The sequence below is a fragment of the Falco biarmicus genome, chromosome 4 (assembly GCF_023638135.1).
Source record: "Falco biarmicus isolate bFalBia1 chromosome 4, bFalBia1.pri, whole genome shotgun sequence".
NCBI classification, from domain to species: domain Eukaryota; kingdom Metazoa; phylum Chordata; class Aves; order Falconiformes; family Falconidae; genus Falco; species Falco biarmicus.
Genome location: NC_079291.1, coordinates 66,122,430 through 66,144,601, shown reverse-complemented (window position 1 = coordinate 66,144,601; position 22,172 = coordinate 66,122,430). Strand labels below are relative to the sequence as shown.

The following is a 22,172-nucleotide window of genomic DNA, read 5'->3' as shown; positions in this document are numbered from 1 at the left end:
GAAACTAGCTCAGTCTACTGAAACATGCTAACGAAGGTCACTTTAAAAAGTTTGTCTTTAGACACGAAGATCCTTTCACACTGAAACTCTTAAGCGTTAAGGCACACAAGTTGCTTAACGTACCTGTACGTTCCTCCCATGCTAATGTCTAAGTTCTGTTTGTAAATCTGGAGACCAAATAGATCCTTCCTGCTTGCCAGTCCTTCAGATTTTTCAGAGTTAATAGATCTCATCTTTTTATTGATTCCTTTCCCCCTTTGCGAACCTTGAATTAAGACACTGCCCTTTTTCTCCTTAGCTGGACTAAATTTGAGATTCTAACATTTTGTCATACTGTCAGTTCAGACAATAAAAATATCTCTGTACCAGAGGTGGCCATTACTAAAATCTACTACTGCATTTCCACAAACTTTATTTCCATATGCTAATCCAATGTTTCTTACTACCACATATTTTAAGCTCCTTTATTTTTGTTTTATAACATCAGGCATAAGCCTAGTTTTAAGTGTATTACTGGTCTAACAATTTTCAACTGTCATAATTTTAGTATTTCATAAGGAATTAGCTTTACATATTCTTTAACAAGCAGATTTGTCTAAAAAGCTTTTAAATGCTTCTCTTAGTTGTTTTTATCCATGTTCACGTAATTACATCGTCAAGGTGAATGTTTTTGTCAACGCTTATATTGCCATTCAGAGACAGAAGTATCTGAGGCCAAAAAATAAGCTGCATTCTTCAGAGGAATGACCTCATTTTACCATCAGTCTGATGACCTATACTCAATTCATAGGAACAGAATTAATCAGCTAGGATGCTGTCAGAAATCAGATACAGACGGGCCATAATTACCATCCGCTGCTGCTGTAACATGAACGGGAGGATCAGGGCCTTCCAACATCATCTCTGCTCGATATGTACAAGGGCAATTGGAAACTACACAGCTGAAATACTAAGCACCTGCAGCTAGATCCGAGATTTCCTCGTCTTCCAAGGTTAATAGTTGGCCTTGACAGAGAGAGGAGGCTCTGCTCTGAGTTTCACATCAACAGCTTCCACAGTTGTTTTGTCCCTGGGTCAAAGACACTGACAGTTAACAGAGTTCTTGGGCTGAGAAGAGACAGCTGGACAATTTTATGCAGCTGACACTATCTCACCTTCCGTGCAGGTATTTAAAAAAGGACAGATTTATGATAAACAGATATATATATAAAAAGAAAGAAGTTATCTTCCTCGTTCTAGACAGTGTCAGACTGTCCAGCAATGTCTCTGGCAATTTTTTTCACCTACAGTAAAAGCATCTGGAGACAGAACGGTTGCTGTGGGGGAACAACCCCTTTCCTATGCACAGGACACTTCCAGGAGGTGAGAAGAAGTGGACACAAGAACTGTGAATTCCAGACATTCTGACAACAGCTGCCCCACACATTGATGCATCCTAGGATTAGCAGCTGGTACTTTCACTTTGATGAGACAGGAAGGCAAGTGAAGTAACAAGAGGAGACAGCGTCCAACTTGTTCACCAGCATAAAAGAAGTAGCTGGAAATCCATCTCTGAAGGCTTGATGAGACATCACAACTTGCTACTGCACTCCTACAAGGAGGCCATGGAAGTAGTAGATGAGAGGAAAATTATACTTCATACTTACTATGCCACTGCTAGTAATATTAAAAAAAAGCGCAAAGCCATACACATGAAGAACACCTCTGCCTTCTCAGCATAGCTTATTTCCACCCTACCTCCCCAAAAAAAAACAAAACAAAAAGAAGCTTAAAATCTATTTTTGCATACATCACCTACATATAACAAGGTTGTATAATCAAATGAATCATTTAGGCCAGTAGTTTGAAGTTTGCAGGTGCCTAGATTACAGAACTGCACATCAAAAAAAGGTGCCCTGATCAATTTCCAATAGAAAGCAAAATTTAACACATCTCATTTGCTGAGCTATGTCATTCTTCCTAAATGTTTACATTTGTGGGAATCTCCTGCAGCTGCCTTCCATGCTTTTTCTGAAGTACTCAGAAGTGCAAAAAGAACAGCTTCTCTTTTTGAAGTCTGCAAATACAGCAAGCTTGAGCTTCCTGTAACTCAAAGTCTACCACCTTCACAGATAGCTCATCCACAAGACGTAGTCAGTGCAACATCTAATAACATTTTACTGTAATCAATTCACAGAAGGCTCGTAACAAGCAAGAAACAAGGCAGAGACCAAAGCTTCAGTAAAGAAAGCAGGCTGGCACAACAACTTAAAGAAAGGGATTCTGAAAGTAGAATGACCCATCGCTGACAGGTCAAGACAAGGATGGGTTTTCTCAGGAAGAAAAGTGACAGAACATCCAAGAACCAGCAAACAGAAAACAGAATGTTTTAATTAAGAGCACAGGGCACATTTCATGGTAAGCTAGTATCAGTGCTAGACACTGGCTACGTTCCGACACAATTAAGAAAGATGCTATACACAGTGTTTTCCATTTAGACTGTGCTTACAACTACTGTTGCTCCAACAAACCTGGTGCTGCATGAGACAACTTATGTAGGAAAGCAGTATAACCACATTTATCTGGTGCTGCAGAACCACCCACATCAGGGCTAAATAACTAAGGCTATAAACTCACTACATAATATACGTAACAACTGTATCAGCTTAAGATGTTCCCGGTCATACTCCAGTCAAGCCAAGGGGACAGCCTACTGCAAGTGCAGGTCATAGTTCTGTAACTCAGCATTGCTGAACACCTTGAATCATGAAATCACAGACTCATGTGCATCATTATACAAATACAGTTACACTGCTTCAGAGCAAGGACTAGGACAATCACAGCGTACGTATCATGCTGCACAGACTTACAAGCTAAGGAATCTAGACTTTATTATCTATCATACAACACCGACATAACCCAAGAGTCAACAGAAATCTAAGAAATCCTATCAACCATACTGGCTTCATAAAGCCTCTGGAACATATGCATCACCCCAGTTTTAAAGAAAGATGCACAAGTCAGAGATCTCTGTCCACACAGATCTAGAAAGAAAAGTAGTTAAGACACGAGTACTGGGGAACAGCAGGCCGGTAAAGAGGTAAGCGCTGAGCGATTCCAACAGCTAACATCCACATCCAAGGCATAAAATGAAAAAGGAACAGAAATACAGAGACCACAAAAAGTCATCAAATGTCAACAGGAAGCATTAATGAAGCGAACGCATCTCTACCCTTCTCATTTCTTTCCTCCTCTATTTTTCCACAGATGCCTCATTAAGTGGATCAGACGTCCCAGCAAAAGTCCTTCACACACTAAAACATGCCTCCCTTCTCAGCAAGTCTCAGATATGAGCCTCCGTCCAACAGATAACGCTCCTCTGCTCCCCAGCGTTACAGAACATGGGAACCAGCACACGCTTCCACCCAACTATTCCCCCAGAGCCAGCGGCCCTTCATCCCGGCCACCTCCAGATGCGTTCCTCACCCACGGCCTCCCACGGAACAGCCCAGGACACATTCTCGCCTCTTCCAATCCCCCAAAAAGGGATTCACTCTACTTTGAAAAGCCTCCCACGAGTACTAACAATAGTGGGCTGCTACTTTAGTCGTGATTTCTTCCGGCCAGTAACATTTAGCACAGCGGTGCCGAGCCCTGCCCCGGGCAGGCCCAGAGCTGCACGGCCACTAACACGCACCGGCCGCAGTAGGAAGCCCACCCTCGGGTACTGCCAGTCAGTAAAGACGCGCCACTCTGAGCGGAGGTGGGAGATTCAAAAGCTGCGCCCGTGCGGACACAAGCGAAATAAACACGCGAGGAGGCAACGGGAGCAAGGCCCCGCGGCGCGGTGCGGGCCCCGGCCGCGCATCTGCCGCCCCGGGCCAGCTCCCTGCGCCGCAGCCCCAGGCGGCCGGACCCGCGGCCTTCTCGCCTGCCAGCGCGGAGGCCTAAGGGCCCTGCTCCGCCGCCCGCGCCCCGCCCGCCTCCCGCCGGCCCGCGCGGCCCCGCACGCCCGCCCCGGCCCGCAGGCCGCGGCCCAGCCCGCCGCCCCAGGCCCGCGCTCCCCGCCGGCTGGCCCCTCCCCCCGCAGGCCCCAGCTCTCCCCCTGCAGGCCCAGGCCGCGGCCTCGCGGCCGCAGCCCCCACCGCCCACTCCCGCCCGCGCCGGCCTCACAGCAGCCGCCAGGGGCTCCGCGGGCCCCACCCCGCCGCCCGCGGCGGCGCGGCCTCACCTGTCGCCGGCTCGGTAGGGCCTGGGCAGCGGGAGGGTAACGGCTCCGCAGCGCGCACAACAAGCCGCTCGCAGCGCCGCGGCCACGCCCCCGCCCCGCCCACCGAGCCCCGTTGGCTGTCGCGCGCACGTGCCCCGCGCCCCGTTGGCCCGTTGGCCCGTCCGTCCCGCGCCGGCCGGGGGCGGCCTCTGGCGGGCGCGCCGAGGGGAGGGGCGCTGCGCGTGCGGCGCCGGCGGCCTGGCGCGTCGGGCCGGTCCCGCCGCCCCCGGCCTCGCCGCCCCTGGCCCCACCGCTTCAGCCGCCCCTGGGGCCGCGCCAGCCGCCGCGGTGGCAGGGCCATCCACCGCCTGCGCCCCCTCGGCCGGCAGCGAGGCCGCGGGTCTCCAGGCTGCCGCCTCTGCGGGTGAGCAGGGGGCCTGCGCCGGGCTGCTCCCTCAGCGGGCCTGAGGGGCGCTCCCGGCGGGGCGGTTGGTGGCGGGGACAGCGTGACCTGAACGGTCCCCACCGGGAGGGCTCAGGGCCTCGGGAGCGGCCAGGAGCAGCGCTGGTGCTCCCCCAGCCTCGGCCTGTGCCGCGGGCCTGCTGAAGCCATGGGAAGGAGCAGGAGGAGAGCGTGGGCCTTGTCTGCATCGAACCCTGGGCACGAGTCCCCCCATACCGCTGTTGTGGAAGGTGAAATAGAAGTTTTTCCCTGTAGCAAAAGTTAGACTTGAGCAGCAGGTGCAGCAGGACAGCCCCAGGTTCTAGCGTGTTTGTGGTTGGTGCCAGCCTGTTAGCCAAGGGCCTCCCTTTCCGTGGGTGCCGGTAGGGGAACCTCCCCAAGAAACAGTGCAAAGGAATGCTTGCCCACTGGCTGACAGAATAAATCGTTCCCGTGTAAACAAGATACGAGTGATGATCTGCAGGAGAAGCTATGGTGGTCAGCGCTGCTCTATGCTCTGCCAAGTCCTTCTGCAGTGACCTTAAGGGATCTGCTGGTCAAGAGTTTTCCCTCTGTCCACTGCCAGCAATTGTTTGGTAGCCAAGGGCATCCCTTTACACCTGAACTGCACAGGAGGGGTCTGTGAATATAAACTTCCACTATTCTGTAAGAAATAGCTATCTTTTTGTCATTAACACAGTATTCTGCAATAATACCCGTGGTACAAAGAAGTACGTTTAGTGTGTGACATACTTGTAAGCTTGCAAGTCTGTAAATCCTGTATACCTCTCAAGGTACTCAGCTTTGGCCAAAATTTCAGAGTATGGCTGCACTAAAATGTGTCGTGTTATTTTTCATTCACAGACACATCGTAAGTTGAGTTTTACTTAGTTGCATAACATAACTGAAAATCAAATGAATGCACCTTCCTCTAGACTAGAACAGTGAAATCCCACCTGAGGGATAGAAACTTGCAATATAGCTGCAAAACCATTTATACGAGTATGTGTTCTTTGCCATTTCTTTACATACATGTGTCTGAAAATACTCTGTACCTAGTACGAATTACACTGGAACACATGGAAAATCACACAATGAAAATGCAAATATCCTTCCTCTACCTATCTTGTCATGGCCTCTAGCAAGGCCTTGTATATGGAATTCCCAACATTGTTGCACTGCTGGTATCTGGTTTATCTGCCCAGTAACCCATTTGAGAAAACCCTTCAAGTGGTCCTGTTATCCTGGGCCATTATGTATGGGCTCCTAATTTATACATTATGACCAGGAAACAGCCCAGTCTCTGCCATAGTCCGAAGGGCACTGTATCAAAGAAAACATAATGGTCAGTATCATTAAATGAAGAGTCTATCAAGGAGGTTAATAATTAAGAGAGATGTTAAAAACGTTGCCATTTTCTTTTTTCCTTTGTCATAGCTTTCAGTGCCAGATGGGGAATCCTCTCATGTAAACTCCCAAGCCTGACAGGTCTGGAAATACATTTCAAGGCCTCATAAAACATTAAAGATGTTTGTGCATCTGTTACTTGCTTATGCTGTTAGGTATGGCAGCCACAACAGCACAATTTTGTCATTCACATCAATAGCAGCTTTCTTTTACTGTGGATTTTGTATTTTCCTTGTGTCGTTCAGGTTTTAATTTAGCGATCCCATTCTTGGGCCTAAGATGGGTCTGGGATCTCCAAAAATCGAGGCCATGGGCACAAGCCAACACTGCACAGAAGCTCTGATGCCTTTATCTTGTAACGGCACCTTTGCAATCTCACAGTTTCATTTATCACCATAAACACCATGGTATTTAAAACTGCGACTGGCAATTATAAAGTATTATCCTATTAAACTGCATGCCAGTTTTTATAGGGATGATCTCATTTTGCTGAAATATATTTATTGTCGCAACGTTTCAGTTCAGTAGGAAAATGCATCAGTCTGAAGGTTTCGTGGCAACGTGGAATTCTGGAAGTGCGAAGCCAAGTCTCCCAGTGAAATTGTCGTACGATGACGCAACATAAATGACATCAGGTTCCTTCAGCCAGGCTGTTCTTGAGGTAGGTTGGAAAAATGAAGAAAGTTCCCTGCGAACAGGGCCATGCGTGGAGCCACGTATCAGCGCAGAACGCGCAGCGGGATCTGCCAAAGCGACTGCCGCAAGGCCGCAGTTACGGCCACGGCTGCCAGGGTTGGGTCACGAGAGGGGGCAGCTCTTTTCATTAATTTCCCCGGGTTTATGTTGTTATGAAAAAACTCTGGTTTCATAACACTGGATTATGTTTACGGGGCTTCCAGGGCGGCCCCCCCGGAGCAGCGCCCCCCCCCCCCTCCTCATCCCCGGGGCTCCTGTAAAATGGCGGCCAGCAGCCACGGGGCAGGTACCGGTGGGGCGGGACTGATCTCCGCTCCGCCCTACGGGCGATCCCCGCCCCCCAGGATCCCCGCCCCCCAGGATCCCCGCCCCCGGGGTCCCCGCCCCCCGGGGTCCCCGCCCCCCCCGGGGTCCCCGCCCCTCCCGGGGTCCCCGCCCCGCCTCGCTCCCCCGCCCTGCCAGGGTGGGTAAAATGGCGGCCGTGCGCCGGCGGGCTCGTTCCCTCACAGGCGGCCTGGCCTGGGGGCGCCTCCCACCCTCTCCCCTCCCTGGGATCTGCCTTGCTGTTCTGCACAGGGCTTCGTTTCTTGGGTGGGGGGCTGTGCTGCAGGTGTTTGAAGCGTCCGGGAGCTTCCCGCTTCCCTCATTATTCTCCCTAAGCATCTCTCCTGAAGGGTGCTCTGGCTCCTGTTCAGCCCACCCTCCCTGGGGTCCTCAGTGGCTTTATTTCTTTTCCTCCTTTGCCCTCTGACCTCCCCTTGCTATTGAATAATGAACTATGTACAATTTATTTAAGGAACAAAGTGCCTGTGCTTTCGTTTGTCTTAAGAGTTGATAAACATTCAGAGACCCTCATTACTGACTTTGAGGATGCACTAAATTCTTGGAATTGGTGACATAAAGAATGTACTAATTACCGAGGCTTCGGATTTCTGTTATCTTTAAAAAGACACCTGGTCCTAATGATAGGAAGAAATTGTATGGAAGAGGGACAATCAGTTAAGTGTAAATATATTTACCCAAAGAATGTAGGTATAGTAATTAGGTCATGTAACCATATAGTTTGAAAGAAATAATGAAATAACTAATGAAAGAAGGGGGCTGTTTCTCTAACTTTCTCTAACAAGGGACCTGTTTATAAGTTATCTAGAGGGAGCAACTAAAAGCAACAAGAATAAGAGACAGATAGTTGACAAGGACATAAATTAGCTCAGACCAATAAGAACACTGCAACCTTGCAAGACCATCCCATTCCAGGCAAAGGGTGAGAAGTACACCATGAGGAAGACTACGGCCTTCCTCCCAGAGACCCCTGCCCACGTCCCGGAGACCCCTGCCCACAATTCTTAAAAGAATTTGTGCAAGCGCGAAGGACTGATAAGCTAATTAACATACAAAGCAAGAGTAGGTGGGTTAATGTATAGGCGTTAATTGAATATTCATTGGTTTATTGTATGAATATGAGATAGTTCGTCACTTCAGGTTTGGTGGAGCAATCCCCCATGCACCCAGTGCTGCTGAATAAAGATAACCTCCGTTCACTCGAATATTGGTGACTGATTCTTTAAATCACCATTCACAGGCCACCCCCTTCCCCCTCTCCTCTGGCTTTTTCTCCTCGGGGTCTCAGCCCGTGGACTTCCATTATCTTCTGGCTTCCCCCCTTGCCTCTTCGTGCCGTGGCTCCAAGGCTTTGCTTACCGAGCGCACCCGCTTGCTCATCCTTGGGTTTGTGGCTCCGTCCCGTGACCTCGTTAGCCAGACTTAGCGCAACCTCACGAGCCACAGGGTTCCTGCACTGCTCCACTGCGAGCATCCTTCTGAATAATGCTTTCTGGTTTTTCTTTCCTTGACGTTCCCTTGTGTTCTTCTCACTTTTTCTGGTATTCAGTTCTTGAATGGTGGTTTTGTCTTTGTAGCTGAGGATAATTTCCTTCCCAGTGACCTGGTCTGGTGATATCCACTTGTTCGGAGGGGTTTGTCCTCTTCAGGTGCACCTTGTCCTGGTTGTCTGTGGAAGGACGCAGTCGTACCTGTTATTTCACTCCCATGTTACCTTCTTTGTGGTTAGTTATAACCACTCTTTTTCATTCTCTCCGTGCTGTCATTTCACTTGTGAGGTGAACTATGTCACTGGGAGCATGTTTGTCTCTTCCTTGTGCTGCAGTAAGATCACGTCTTTAAATTTTCAGTGAATTGTAGGAGAACTTCTCTAGCCTCTCCCGGGTCAGTGCAGAAAGCAGTGGAAGTCGCTGTGTTGAGCTCTGAAGCAGAGCAAGCATTTTCAGTCAATAGCAGGCATGTTGCCTGGTGAACATGTTGGTTCAGGTTTCTCTGCACCAAGCTTCACTAATTAAACCAGCAACACTTAATCATTTGTGGGTAGATGTGGATAAGTTTTAATTCAATTTAAATTTGAGGCTATTATAAGTTGCTACTGAAGCTGATTTTTCTCTTGCCCTTGATTTCCCTTTTCCTTTACGTATTAATATCCTTTGTAGGCGTTCTTTCCCCCATACTTGTTGTGCGGTGGTCACACTATTAGCCTAGTTTTGGAAATAATATCCTTTAAAATTTAGTAGTGGATAATAGACCTCCACAGTCAAACAACAAAATGAAAGGAAGCAAGATGGAAGCTTTTCTGATTGCCATTAGTCATCTTTATTCCAAGCTCATCATTTATGAAGCTTGTGGTTGTGTGTGTTTTTATACCATTTGTGATTTTGTAGTATAATTATTTGTAGTATAATCTATTTATCCAGTGAGCTGTTAACATCTAGATTTTAACTGCGATAGAAAATTTTGATAACCATTTTTATAATCTTCAGTTTTGCTACGTATCTCAGACTAAACAGGGAAGTAAATGGCTGGGAAGCACTTGGCAAATCTGGTTATGCATTTCAGTGTTGGCATTTCTGATCCCTTCTTAAATCATAACAACTTTCAGGGACTGCTGGCAGCATGCTTTCATTTGCCTATATCTCTGGTGTATAGGAGCAAAGTAATATAGAAGCTTATGTCTCTGTGTATAGGAGAAAAAAAATACTTTTTTTTTTCTTGTAGTAGCATAAATCACTACTTCTGCATATTACTTACTAGTTCTGGCCAGGGGCATGAGGTCTCATTGCATGCTGTAACCTTGTTTAGCCTAGAAAGACAGGCTAAACTTTGCTTACTGACTGACTACATTTTGTAGTCACAGCTTGGTGTGAAAAATACTTTGTCCAACTGTCTGTAAGATAATATTAATTACATTTCTCATAATCTTCCAGTCCTTGAAATATCAAGATAATGTTAAGCAACAGTAAAACCCATAAATCCAAAAATCCAAAAAGCACACTGTTTGAAATTTGGTTTTGTTTTTGTTTCCTCAGAGACTTGGGGAAAAAGCCCAGGTTTTCTGTACTTTGGAATGTTTGGCAAAACCTACCTACCACTCAGAAGCCCACATATGAGCTAGTAGTAGGGAGTTATGAAGAGCCTGATGTGTGCTTTAAAAATAGTTGTTTGAGAGTGGCTTGTTAGTCTTGAGATCAATTATTTATTGCCACAAAAATGAGTATGTGGAAGTAGATTTACTGACCTGTTCTTAGGCGGCTCAAGTGTCTACAGTGACGTTAACTGCCTTATTGAAGCCACAGATTTAGTTTGCATGCATCAGTAATGGTAAGGCCATTGATACTGCTGCCAAACTTGGCACTAAGATTGTTTGGACCAACAACAGTTACAGAGTAGTCTGTGTTTTAATGCGTTTTTAATACATTTGACATGAATGGTTTGGTTTTGCTGCCAGAGGTTTGTGGTTTCCAAAGCATGTATTGTTGATGGTCTTAAATACAGAAAATATGGCAATGTGAACACCATAATGCTTAAGGAGTCTCCTGGGGTTTATGAAGTAATTATTTGGCTTGAACGTTTATGGCACCTGCACAAGCCTCAAGTGTCTCTTATCACCACCATAGAAGCCATAAAGCACCACAGGATTACTGTGTTATCAGACTTTGAGTGTCTTCATACTTCAAGGATGTATTTCAGAATTCTAAGATCTACTTTTTAAAGTCTCATTATCATCAAAACATACATTAATCACACAATCTCCACAAACTTCACTTACATCAACAAAAAGAATTCCTCACACCAGGGCATTGTGGAGGAAGGTGTGACCATACCTAAAAATGTTTGAAAGTTTGAAACAGCAAAGCTCTACTGAGTCTTGTGGTGTTGTAACATGAGTCTGTGCAGGGCAGCAAAGTTTGGAGAAAGCTTGAGTGTCAAATTAGATCAGAATCCTAGCTGAAAAGGATAATGTAATTGTTGTGCTAAGCATACCAATTTGCAGCAAATAGTGAAGCAACATGTAGTCTTGATCTGTTTTTATCTCCAAACATACAGAGTTTTCAAGGTAAGTGCTTTAGATAATCCTTTAGCTTAATATATTACACGATGAAGTACAAGATCTGTTTTCAGGGATTGTCTGTCAGTCAACTGATCAAAGCGCTGGCTGATGTCTGACCATTAGTGGTTGGGGTTTTTTTCCCATTTCCAACATTACACTTTGTATATGTTTACATGCTGAACGCTTTTCTGAATAGGTGGGATGTCTAAGGGTGTCTCCTCACACAGATCCACTTTATTTGTGCCTTTTAAAGGGTTTAACTTCAGAAATTCTAGTTGTTTAATCCTGAGTATCTTGAGTATTACAACTGACAGGAGATACGTATCATCAGCGCAGTAACAACAACTAAGCCTTGTCTTTCAGAAATTTCTCCCAAGAACAGCTTAGAGATGCTGAAGAACACTGTAGTCAAAACTGGTCTGGGGAAAATTCATACCGAGTATAAATTCAGGATCAGCCATCATGGTCATGTGTGAGCACTCAGTCAGGTGTGACCAAAACCAATTCAGAACAGCTCCAGGCATATCAAGCGTGGCCTTCAGATGATATTGATACGTCCCAGTATTGATATTGAAAGGTCTCTTCCCATCCTCCCTCCCACAACCCTGCTTGAGTTTCCTGTAGTATGTGTACATGACTTGCTAATTGTCCTGTAACTATGGTCTCCTGTGTTCTAATGTGACCTCTCGTATTTTAGTCAGTTCAGCAGTAGATGTAGGTGTTACTTCTACTGCCTCTATGATATCATGTGAGAAAAGATTCAGGATAGTTTGAACTGGATGGGCAGTAAGCTTCTGAAGAAAGTAAGTCTCTCTCCTGTGAAATCGTGATGCTTCAGGCTTTAGGATCTACCTGGTAGGGATCAAGTTTGATTTTGTCCCCACTTTATGGGTAAAGCTTATGCACTCAGTGCTTTTTATGTTTGCTGGTTAACTACCTCTAAGATAATACTCTAAAACATCTTTTAAGAACAGTACTGTGTTAAAAAAAAAAAAAAAAGGGTGGGGGGATGGGGCTTGTAGGCAGTGAGGGCTCTGGGTGAATTACATTAGGAATTCCCTGTTTTGGCACAGTATCAAATTATGAAGATTGTGCAGGTTTTTATTACCCATCAGCAAAGTGTCTGTTTTGGAATGTATTGAACTAACCACTGTGATTTATCAACAGAAACGATTACTACGTCCCAAGAGGTTACTTTTCTCTGGCCATCAGAACGTGTTTTGCTGACATGTTTGTTTTGCTTAAATCTGCCGTATTTAGTTTTGAGACTTCAGGTTGAATTTGCAGGCCTGTTCCTGAAAGAGCTTTTTTGTAACTGTAAAATGAGCGTATATAACACAGAAATTCAGACTAAAATCATATAATCTCTGTGGTATGGTTTCTGTGGTAGTTTGCCAGAATCATTTTATTGTTCCTTACTTGCTGAGACTGCTACCAGAGAGCAAAGTGCAGCTGATATCAGCATTTCCTAGGGACTTTTGTCTCAGTCGAGTATTCTGTTCTCATGCTTTAAAGATGTCATTTAAAGTGAGTCATTGGCTTTACATCTCATGTGATTTATTATAGACATACATCGCTAATGCTTTCCAAGGAAAAAAAACAGATTTTATTTTTTTATTCAGACTTGTGGCTTTGAACAAGTAGGCTGGTTGGGAGTTTGCTTAACTAGGGAGTTGCTCTGATTTATTTTTTTAATCTATGTACTGAGAACACTTCAGCAGACAATGGAGCTCACGGGAGCTTGTGATTATTTTTATAGGTATACTTCTGCTTTGGCGTCAAGGATAAATAGATTCATCAGCACCTTTTGGTCTGTATGGATACATCAGTGTTTTATTCTTCTGAAAAAGTGAGGTTTATCTGCACTGAGTGCAGATTGGTAGCTCTGATAAAGGAGCAGATCTGACATCTTGAAGAAAAAACGTGAACTTGTGAAGCTTTGGGAGTGTAGAAAACTTCCTAGACTGACCCTCCATACCAAGTGTGCAGTAACATCTCCAGCTCATTCAGTCATTAGCATTTGATATGCTTATTTATGACCTAGTTCATCTTTTGTCACGATGATGACAGTGTGAAGTTATAACAAGAAGTAAAACAAAAGGAAGATAGTTTAGGCATTTTTCTTAACTGAAAGGGTGTTTTTGTAGGGGCGCGTATCAAATTTTTGCCCAGGGCGGGATAGGATGGTTGGAGGAGGAAGGAGTCCTGTGAGCTGCCAAGGAAGTCAAGTCAAATGTAGATACATTTGTGCTTGAGTAGAAAATACTGATAATCCCTGCTAGGCGCTCCATGGTAACAGAAGTGACGAGCCTTTCTGCAGAGGACAGAGGGAGAACAGGACCGTGATCCACCTCCCATAATAAAACAGTTTTCTCATTTATAAGCCCTCTTTGATCACAGTGGCAACTCTTTTACTGGTCCACATTTAATACCAGTGATAGCAAGTCTGTAGACATGATGACCTAAATATAACTGCCTTTTTTATTCTTAGTCCAAACCAAGATTGTCAGTAAGCTTTTTAAGCTAGAAATGTTATGGCTTTCAGTTGTTTGAAATGCCGGCTATACCTGCTGTAGTATAGATGAGGGTGAGAATTATGGGGGCCACCAGATTAGCTCTTGGAATAAACTGTGTGGTTCATATAGGGAGAAATTCCTTCTGGTGCTGAAGATGTGGAACTCCCATAGCTTTATTGGGCTGTTAGGAAAACAGATTCGTAGGTATTTTTTTCTCAGAATACCTGTATCACTTAACAGTTCTCTAATAAGTATGATAATAATTGAATCTTAATTTCCTAGCTGTAAGAGGTGCTGAGATCCAGTGCACAATTGCCTCTATGCATTAATATCAGTTAGAACTGCAGTGAAATTTGGAGACTTAAGAGATTTGGGTTTTTTCTGGTTTGTTGCATGTTGAAATTCCTCTCTTGTGTGAGATGTTTTGTGCCAGATTATACTAGATTATACTACAGTATAGTGCATCAGCAGCCATGCAGTGTGTTTTTAAACTTTGCAGAGTAAAGTGTGGGTCAGTATATTCATTGTCTGGAAAAAAAAAGATGGCCCATGAGGCTGTATAATCTAATGTTATGTAGGGCAGAACATGAGGAACTATAGGAAGACTTTATGCATGACTGAACAGTTAATGTTCAAAAATAAAACCTGGGGGAAAACTGTCTTAGCTTTTCCACAATATGAGGAACTGTGCTGGCTGTCACTACTCAGGAGCAAAATTCTGGAATTTACAATTGTGCTGAGCAGTAGCTGATCAAATCTTGGACATTAAGAACAAAAACAGAGGACAGAAAACATTCTAGAATGACAGTGGTTTGCCTGTGCTTGGGATACGGATGGCATGCTCTGCTCTTCTTGCCTTGGAGAGGATACGGTAGGACTTGGGAAGGGCTGAGGCTAGTGACAGAGGTGATCAAAAGCAGAGCATAGCTTCCATAGCGAGGACGGCCGAGCGGGCTGGCACCTTTCAGCCTGGGAGAGATGATTTAAAGCAGACACTAGATGTTTACAGAATCTGAAGTGGCATGAAGCAGGCACCACTGGAGACAGAATACCGTGAGGGCTAGACCTGAATGTGCTTATTGCCAGACAGTAACTTTTTGACCGACTTCACGTGGTTGCTTTATTACTATTGCATTACTTTTCTTCTCTGTGGGCTTCGTTTTGCTGAAGCTGTCTCTGCCTCCAGTGTAAACTGGTCTGGACTCCCTCTGTAGGCAACAGAAAGCAATAGCCACGGTGAGTTACCTTCCAGAGATGCCCGTTTCTCTCAGACCACCTGAGAACAGACAGAATTTCTTGATGATTTGTGTGTCCTCTGGCTGGTGGCCAGCAGATATTCAAGGTGCCAGGGCATTTGGTTTGATCTGCCATCGGTGTGAAGTCTGCAGCCCCTAGGCAGCTGTCAGGGTAACTGGATGATTTAAGTTGTTGCACGTTGTGCAGATACAAGACCCCCATTTCTTGAGGGATGTACTCTTTTCCCACATACGATGTGTTTCAGTCCTTAATAAGTATCTCTGGGTATTGCCGTTAGTGAATCAGCTTTGACTTTCTGGTGAATTTCAGAGAAATGCTTCTAGACTGCAGCCTGTTATCTGCTTCTTTTGAATGGTAAGACATATCTCTTATTTAACAGTGTTCCAGATGTAGGTATTTCTAGAAAGTCAAAATAAAAAAATCTTATACTTTCCCCCCCTGCCCTGCCCTCACCCCTTCCATTGCAAGGATATCTATTTTGAGTTGGTATCTCTCATACTAGCAATAACATTCAATTTTATGTTTTAATGAAGTCTTGTATCTCGCTTTAGAAATTTGCAACATACCCTAATTTTGGGGTGACTCAAACTGAGCACCATTTGGAATTGGGATGGACCTCTCATGGGAATAAATTACAACTGCCTTCTTGTCCAGAGTTATTGTCAATGATTCCTGCTGTTTTCCCTGCACCTCCAGCTGAGCTCTCCTGGAGTAAGCACAATTAGCTTGCTTCCTGCTCCCAAGTCATTCCCTGCCAATTCCATGAAAATGTCATTAGGCATTTTTTCTATAAACAATCTCATTATCTGCTATTTGAGCCAGACGTTGAGAAATTAAATCTGTGAATTGTCTGCTGTGTCAGTCATTTAAAACCAGTTATTTTCAGTACAGTCTGTTTTATTAATCTTTTTGGGTTTGTCTTGGAATTCTGTACACAGGATAATTACAGTTATGAACAACAAACATCTGCAAGCAACCATGGAGAGCTAGCAGTTACACCAGCTCGTGCCAGACTACTCAGCTGCAGCATGCTGCCAGGGATTCGTACTGCCCACCAAGGGAATGCTGCGGGAATCCAACGTCCATGTCTCGTGTACGTATATGTTTTATTTCAAAGTTCTTGCAGCACAGGTAGGTGGTTCTCAAATAGGACACTTAAAAAAACTAAGGGCACTAGTTCCTGTAGTCACAGAAGGAGATGAGCTTCCTGCTCAAATCGCTTTCTGGAGAAGCCTCTCTCTCCACTAAGAAAAAGAGAATATTATCTTCAGTATGAAGTTACTCTTGTGAATTTTACCTTCTTGCTCAAATATTTGTTTCATATCAGGCATTCAGTTCTCATACATAGGTTGTGTTTAATGCATGTTCTGAAACTGGAAATAAGAAATCAACAAAATGATTTTCACTTCTTTCTTTTGTGTCTTTGTAACTGGAAAACATAACACTGTACTTCATAATCATGAATGTATGAGCAGTATTTTTCCATATCTGTTTTTTGTGAGGATATGATGATGTGAACTGTGGATTATCGATGCTCTTCATTAATTCACTTAAATTATGCTAGAAAAAGTGATATTTCTGTAGCAATTTGAGAAATCTGAAACTGTTACAGAATTATTATTCTAATGTTTTAATGGGTGATGTAGATTAGTTTACTTATCATTGGTTTTTATGGAGGGGACAGGGGAGGAGGTTTAAATAGGAACACTGAGAGACTCTAAAAATATGTTCTTCAAGCTCCTGGACATGTGTATATCTGAAAAGCATAAGATGGTGAGCAGTATATTTGTAACTGAAATTACTGGATAACTTTGTCTTGTTGAGGAAGTAAGAAGTGCTAAAACATGACATTTTGTTAACCCTTATTTTTTTCTTCTCATATTTATTTTAGTAAGGAAAAAAGCTTTCTTCTCCAGATAAAAAGCAAATATTTTGATGATAAATGGAGTTTTCTCTGCCTACTGGAGTGAATCTGTGCCGTTTCAAACTTTTCATTTATATAGATTTGTATTTCTTCACTTGAATTCTTATGATTTTTGTTAGATAACCTCCTTCTGTTTTAAGAGAAATTTATATCGATGTGCTAAACATCTCTTTCCTAACTTCTTAATTTATATGAAAGTTTGGGAATACATCTTCTGGGGTTCCTTCTGTCCTGCAGCTGGTTGTTGCTGTGTCCAATAATGTCTGGAATTGGGGTCAGCTGCTCCTGTGGAGGGAAGTGTGGAACTGAATTCCACTGTGAGAAACAAAACTTGAGAGGGGATTTTCCCCCTCACCTGTGTTGCGTTCTCAGTGTGCTACCCAAATGACAGCTCACTTGTTATGGTGGAAGAAAAGAGAGATCTGTTCCTTAGTGATGTTTGCAGAGAGCTAACGATGTCTTACAAGCATATACTTAACATCCAAGTAGTTACACCGCGTAAAACTCCTCCGGATTTTTTTCAGAAGCAGGCATGTGATCCACCTGTAACTGCCTGGCCTCTCTGAACTCACATCTGTGTTGGTTACGATTCTCAGTGCCTGACTGAAAACTTAAACGACAAACAGGTCCTGGGGCAGAAGGGTCCTTAGGTCTTTCTGTTTTGGGAGGTGACGTGTATCTTGCCAAGTGCATATGCCTACAATATTGTCACCTGTATGTAAACCAGCTACATTAGGTTTGCTCTACAGTCAACAAAAAGCTAATCACATACATACATTTGGCCAGATGTAGATCTTGCAGCCAAGCCTGGGCTGACTGTATAGGAAGCCTAAAATGAATAGGTTGTGTGTGAGTGCTTACACTAGTGCAAGGTAGCAAAGGAGAAATTCATCAAACTGTTAGTGCTTGTGAGCTTTTTATACATTGCAGGTTTGAACGGGACTCCAAAGGGCATTTTTTTTTTGTTTTTAATTTGAGTGTTTCGGGAAATTTTCCATTTATTTTCAGAGGACATTTAGTGTTTTAGTAGAAAAACAGTGCCATCATTGAAAGGGAAATGAATATGTTGCCCTGTCTGATTGCAGACTTACCAGAAGCACTTAGAATGACAAAAGCACAAAAAGAAAGACGTTGTTCAGAAGACAGGAAACCAAGGAAACAGGAGCTCCGCAGGCTTTACAACCAGTTTCAATGTCAGCTCTGTGCGTCCCTTGCACAGGAGCAGGTGCATGTGCGGCACATATCCGGGGAGCCATCAGAAGGTGGGATACGTTTATGGAGTTATGAACGTGACAGAGCTTGCTTATGTTCTAGAAGTGTGTACAGCAAGTAAAAGATCTTTCAGAAACATTTCTGAAAGAAAAATTGCAGTAGAAATACATGCTACATGAACAAACTTGGGATAACTAGGTGTGTTGCTCAGCTTTGCCAAATGGCCCTCCCCTAAAATTGTAATCTATGCTGAGAAACCTAACCATTTGAAAAATGTTTTCTATAACATTCTTCTCTAAACTCATGTGGAAGTGATGTTACAATTAACAAAGACATCACTTAAAAAAAAAAAAGTCTGTTTTGTCGGTGAGATTAGAAGTTGATCTGCACTGTTCATTGTCGTTTGTTGAGCCTAAAAACTGTTGTTTGAATAGAAGTTTAGAAGCAGCTGACTTTGGGAACTGCTTGCAGAGAAGGGATGCTGAGGATGAAAAAGGAAGAGGTGGTGTGAGCTATAACCTATTCAGAAATGTTCTAGAATACTGAAGATGCCAGTGTCTGGTGTGTAACATCATATAGATGTTCATGTCAGCTTGTGATAAAAAAGCTTAAAATCTTTCAGGCCTAACTACAGTTTTTGTAGTTGATATAAAAACCATCATCAAAGAAATAATTACAGTCAAATTTGCAGAGCACAAACATTTTAGCAGTCTCAAATTGCCTTTTCTTTTGAAAGACTTCTTACCATTGGAATAATTCCCTGTCTTTGGAGGGATCCAGTCTTTGCAAAGAGTAACTTTTTAATGTTACCTGTTGGACGTTGTGGCAGTCTGAATGTGAGAGATACTCGAGCAGAAGCTTTTGCTTAACAAAACAAAATTTTTAGCATAGCCTTTGCTTCTGTGTTGCATTAGAGGTACAAATCTCAGTAATAAATTTAATCCACTACTGTCAGCTGCTATAATAATTGCTATAATGACAAGGAACAGAACAAATGGGGCAAGATTTTATGGTGACAAACAACTGACAACAGTATGAAGAATTTTTAACTTAAATAGTATTAAGGATGTCTTCTTAAATATTAAAGAATTTGGCTACTAATCCAGTTTTCTTCATTCACAGGCTAATAAAAACAGAGGGAACATGCAACAAACTTGTGGAAGAGAAGGTGATGAAACCAGAAGCAGAGCTACACCTATCTCTGAAAATATACCTGGAGGGCTACTGGATGCACAACCTGTTTTACATGACCATGTAGAAGACGTTAACATCTTGCAAGATAAATTGCTGTGTGAGGCTTTTGATTTCAGACATTCTTATCATGATTTTTAACATATTTGCAAAGTGATTTTTCAACAGTGCTTGATCTAACTGTTGAACTTATTCCATGCTGGTTTATTTCATGCATAATTACCTTACTCTGATTTTTCAAATATACAATTGTAGGCTTTAATGCAAGATTTTGTATTAGTCAGGCTTTTTTTCTGTGGGTAAATATTGATTGCTGTGCCAGGTGACGAAACTTTCAGATTGCTTCTGTTGTTGTTATTTCATGAATTCCTGAAAATACTACTTTGCTTTTAGTTATGAAATTGTACATTAAGATTTGATATCTAAATTGAATCTTCAAGTACAGCATTTCCAATTAGATTAGTTTTTATTTTTTCCATTCTCATGTAAGCAAAAGCAGATAAAAAGGAAAGACGAGAAAAAAAAAAAAGCAAGTGTAAGAATTATTTTTGCCTGGAAAAGCCTGTGATGGCACAAGCAGGTGATTGAATACCAGGGAGTAGGTGGGTGCTGCAGGAGGTAGTAATGATCTTAAAGAGAACATACCTGGGTGCACTATGGACTCAGAAAAACTGCTGTAAGAAATTCTTTGCTAGACGATGATTGCTATATCTTATGAGCTGTAAAATGAAGTCATATCCATTATGATAAAAATGCTGTCTTGTCACTGTATGTGAATGAATCATGTTCTAGTTAAATTTGTGAGGTTTTCAGTTGTGTGTTCCTAGAAGCCTTTGCAGCTTAAAGTAGATGTTGCATTTCCTTCCTGTCTTAAATAACATTGTAACATTGCTGGGAGCTTTTAAAATAGCTGTTGTACATTACTCAACGGGTTGGCAAAATTTTTATAAAGAGTAAGTATGTGCATCTTGCAAAAGTACATTCTGGTGAGAAATTCCTGAATGCAAAACAGTTGTTACTGTTATGGGTAGTTATCCTGAACAACATGTTTTATGTCTCAGATTAGAAATGATGAAGGAATAAATATCAGACTTCATTGTAAGCTCCAAGTGCAGTTTCAGTGGGTTTGTATTTAATATTCAGAGAGTAGTGCTAGAATCCTACCACCAAAATAAAAAATGTGATAAGAGGTGGGGAAAAATGTTCTACTCCTGCCTGTGCCCATAAAACTGCAGTATGTGAGTGACAGAGAAATGCCAGTAAATAACAGAAATATCCATGGAGATCCCCACAGACTTAAATCTAAATGACAGAGGTGATATATTCTGCTATTCTCTGTGCTTTTGAGGGAGAATTTCTTGTATGATTACTGCAGTTAAGAAGATTACCAGGCAGCTGTAAAATCCTGCATGCACTCAGTTGTCTCAGATCTTTAACATTTTTAGAAAGAAGCTCTGAACCGAATTCTTCATTCACTTGACATTCATCCCTAGGAAGCTCTGTTTATTATCAAGTGCAGGTTAAAGGGTTGTTTTGTTTGTGGTTGTCTTGGGAGGGGTGCGTCTGTTTTGGTGGTAAAGTAGCAAAGGTAATTTCTTACTTGTCTGTCTATATGATAGAAATTATCACAGAAGTTTGTATGTTCCGGGTGGTTTTACAGACCTGTGAAAATGCAATCTAGAAAATAATTTCAAAGTGCTAAAAAAAAAAAAAAAAAGGGGCAGGGTCCCAAGGATAGGCAAACGTTTAGAGAAGCAGCAAAGACTGGGAAAGGGAAAGCATGTTTGTTTGCTTCTTATTTCTAACATGTCACTTTTATCCTCTCCAGAGACAATGGGACTTTCTGTAAAAAAGGCTTCAAGCAGGGCATCAAGCCTGTTAAATCCTGGTGGTGGCAGGCAGCATGTTCTTGAAGGTATCATGTCAGGAAAACTGTTGACAGGTGGGTATCAGCATTACCCAGAAACCTCACTGGAACCTTTGGCACAGCAGCTCATGCTGGGAATGTTGTTCCTCAGTTCTGCCACCTCTTGGTTGTTTTCTTTTGAAAGCGTGTGAAGTGTGATGCGTTGACTCCTCTGCACTGCTGAGTTGCTCTGTTAAAACAATATTGATAGCAACACTCTCTCCAGGAAGGGAGAGACCTCTGTACCTTCTGATTTCTAAGGAAAGACTAATATTTGAATTTGTCAGAGATGTGTTTCAAGCCCCCAGGCATGCTTACTTGGCTTTACAAAGCTCACATTGCTTTTCTGAACGCAGTCGTTATTTATAGAAAAGCTTTTAAGAGATGTCTTGAATGCTGTAGCTGTGTGCTCATTCCAGAGAGTCTAAAGCTTGATCACTTTGTCACATTTTCTTACTTGAGGTAAAGCAAAATTCCAGAACTGTTTAAACAGTTTTTAAACTTGATTTTTGATTCTTTGCCTTCTGTGTTTTGCTGTTAAAAACCTGGTTGCCACATATTTTTTAATGTGTTTTCTTTCTCATATCTTGCGTTGTCAGATGAACCTGGGCTGCAAGATCCCTGTTAGAAGAAGTTGGATACTTTGGAGACTGTAGGAGTAAGGTGATGTCACAGCCCATGCACAGGTAGAAAAAAAGAGCACTTTTAAACTACTGAGAGATGTGGTCTGCATTTTACTTATTATTGTATTTCTGTCACAAGTAACACCAGAAATTGTGTTGGTGTTGCTCACTTTTTAATGAAAGGATTCATCAAAGTGGGTGAATATTGCAAACGAGAGCCCAGTTGTCTTTAAATATGCTGTTTGTTTTAAATGTTTTTGTCTGCCATTGGGTCCTCTGTCACATTTTTTATTGCCTGTGTGGAAAACTATAGAACTTATTGTGGCACATAAAACTGAACAGCGCATAACTCAAGCCCTGTTCCATTCTGTTTGCTTAGTCATTCTTAGTTTGGTATGCAGTAGGAAAGGTCA

The 22,172-nt window shown here is 43.0% G+C and overlaps 2 protein-coding genes across 10 annotated transcripts in view; one reads left to right on the top strand and one right to left on the bottom strand.

Annotated features, from left to right (window-relative positions):
- The window catches only part of ELAVL1 (ELAV like RNA binding protein 1), a 58,937-nt gene extending 54,632 nt beyond the window's left edge, over positions 1-4,305 (bottom strand). For both annotated transcript variants that reach the window (XM_056335352.1, XM_056335355.1), the window contains exon 1: positions 4,211-4,305. The gene's annotated coding sequence lies outside the window, so the exon portion shown is untranslated. The remainder of the gene's footprint in view (positions 1-4,210) is intronic.
- Positions 4,306-4,453: 148 nt separating this feature from the next.
- The window catches only part of MATK (megakaryocyte-associated tyrosine kinase), a 31,182-nt gene continuing 13,463 nt past the window's right edge, over positions 4,454-22,172 (top strand). For 6 of the 8 annotated variants that reach the window (XM_056337504.1, XM_056337503.1, XM_056337502.1 and 3 more), the window contains exons 1-7: positions 4,454-4,882; positions 6,559-6,699; positions 15,842-15,996; positions 17,913-18,089; positions 19,162-19,330; positions 21,059-21,172; positions 21,736-21,822. The gene's annotated coding sequence lies outside the window, so the exon portion shown is untranslated. The remainder of the gene's footprint in view (positions 4,883-6,558; positions 6,700-15,841; positions 15,997-17,912; positions 18,090-19,161; positions 19,331-21,058; positions 21,173-21,735; positions 21,823-22,172) is intronic. The other 2 variants (XM_056337505.1, XM_056337507.1) reach the window with 2 other exon arrangements.